Raw genomic sequence first — 1886 nt, forward strand, 5'->3', positions numbered from 1 at the left:
AAATAGTTGGACTTTCTGGCTAATTCCAGCACAGACCACAGAAACTACCAAATAGGATAGGGACCTCTCCTATTGACTTATATACAACCTCGGCAGGTCTGAGATGGGCAATTTTAGGATTCAGACTTTTTTTATTCTCTGGGTATTATAAATCTCGGCAAATTTGCATTATTTTCACAAAAAAATTCGATTTTATAGTAAAAAAAAAACTTGCATTTTTCAGGTTTTTGACATCCGGACTTTAATAAATAACTCCCTAATAACTTACTAATTCACAATGGTTCCTCTAATTTAACACCAGTAAAAACTGTTCTATCAAATGCCTTTGTCATTAGCCCTTGCTGAATGCCTACACAAAGAGAGCACTACACAATGTTGGGGTACAATCAAATCAATACAATTTATCAGATGCATTGGAACAGGATCCAGGTCACAAGTGATGGATTTTAGACCATGACCATGTTTGTTTGTTTGTTTTTCTACTTTGTATGAAATATGTATGTACTGTATGAGCTCAACATTGTTTCTGTATGTTCTTTATTTTGTAAAATTAAATAAATATGATTTGTTTCTCCTCGTTGCATTATGTTTGTTTAGAGGTGATTATTAGGGGCAGATTTATTAGGGTTCAAATTATAAATTGAAATTTGAATTTTCGAGTTGGATTTTTGAATAATCCAAATTCGAATTCTAGATTTATCATACCTTGACCTTGGGAAGAACTCGAATTCAACTATTCGCCACCTAAAACCTGCCGAGTTCATGTAGAAGTCAATGGCAGAGGTCCAGTGACCCATTTGAAGCCTTCTTGACATACGAGCTCGATTCGGTTCCAATTTTTTCACCATAGACTTCAATAGAGTTTTCACATTATAAGCCGTGAGATATGTTTTTCTGAATTGAATTGCATTTCAAATTGAATCTTGTCCATGCGTTTTCATGTGCTAAACCTGTTCCTCGCTGAATTCAATGTGGCCCTATATTTGAGATTTCTTCTTTGTTAGTTTACCAATGTTCCCTCTAAATCCATCTCGGCTATGTGCAAAAAAAATGTATTTTGTGTGCATATTTTAAACTCGTGCACAGTTTTTTTAAAACTGTGTGCTCAGGCCAGAATGAATACAGAAGTTTGTATTTTCACACAAAGTTTATTGTGTCCACTGGTCTCAGAAAAAAAAACCTTAGAGCAGTGATCCCCAACCAGTGGCTCTCAGTGGCCTCAAAGCAGGAGCTTATTTTTGAATTCCAGGCTTGGAGGCAAGTTTTAGTTGCATAAAAACCATATGTGCTGCCAAACAGAGCCTTCTCTAGGCTACCAGTCCACACTGGGGCTACCAAATAGCCAATCACAGCCCTTATTTGGCACCCCCATGGACTTTTTTCCCGCTTGCGTTGTTCCTTAACTCTTTTTGCAATTGAATATGGCACGGGTAAAAAAAAGGTTGGGGACCCCTGCCATAGATTTTCAGACTTTTTGAGGACCACACAACACTTTTTAGACTGATATTTGGTCACACTCCATGTTAATTCTGAAGTAAGTCATTATTTCAGGCATAAGAAAGGAAAAGATTAGAAAACGGTGTTCTCTCAAACGCCAGTTTGATCAATTATAAATATTTACTATTACAAGTATATGCAACTGTATCCTCGTTGATTGTCTAGCATCACACATGTTGGCCATTCATTGTGACCTAGAATGCAAGTGCTAGAGCAAAGAACACTTTGTCTGGCTACACTCAGCACCTAGCACCGCACCAAGTACTGGGCTCCTTCTTGGCCTTCGCTTTTGCTTGCACGTCTAAATGATGCCCTAAAGCAGGGGTGTCCAAAAAGGTAGATTGGGACCTACCAGTAGACCTTTAGTTGGTGATCAGTAGATCTCAAGA

Source organism: Xenopus laevis, chromosome 9_10S (assembly GCF_017654675.1).
Source record: "Xenopus laevis strain J_2021 chromosome 9_10S, Xenopus_laevis_v10.1, whole genome shotgun sequence".
NCBI lineage: Eukaryota > Metazoa > Chordata > Amphibia > Anura > Pipidae > Xenopus > Xenopus laevis.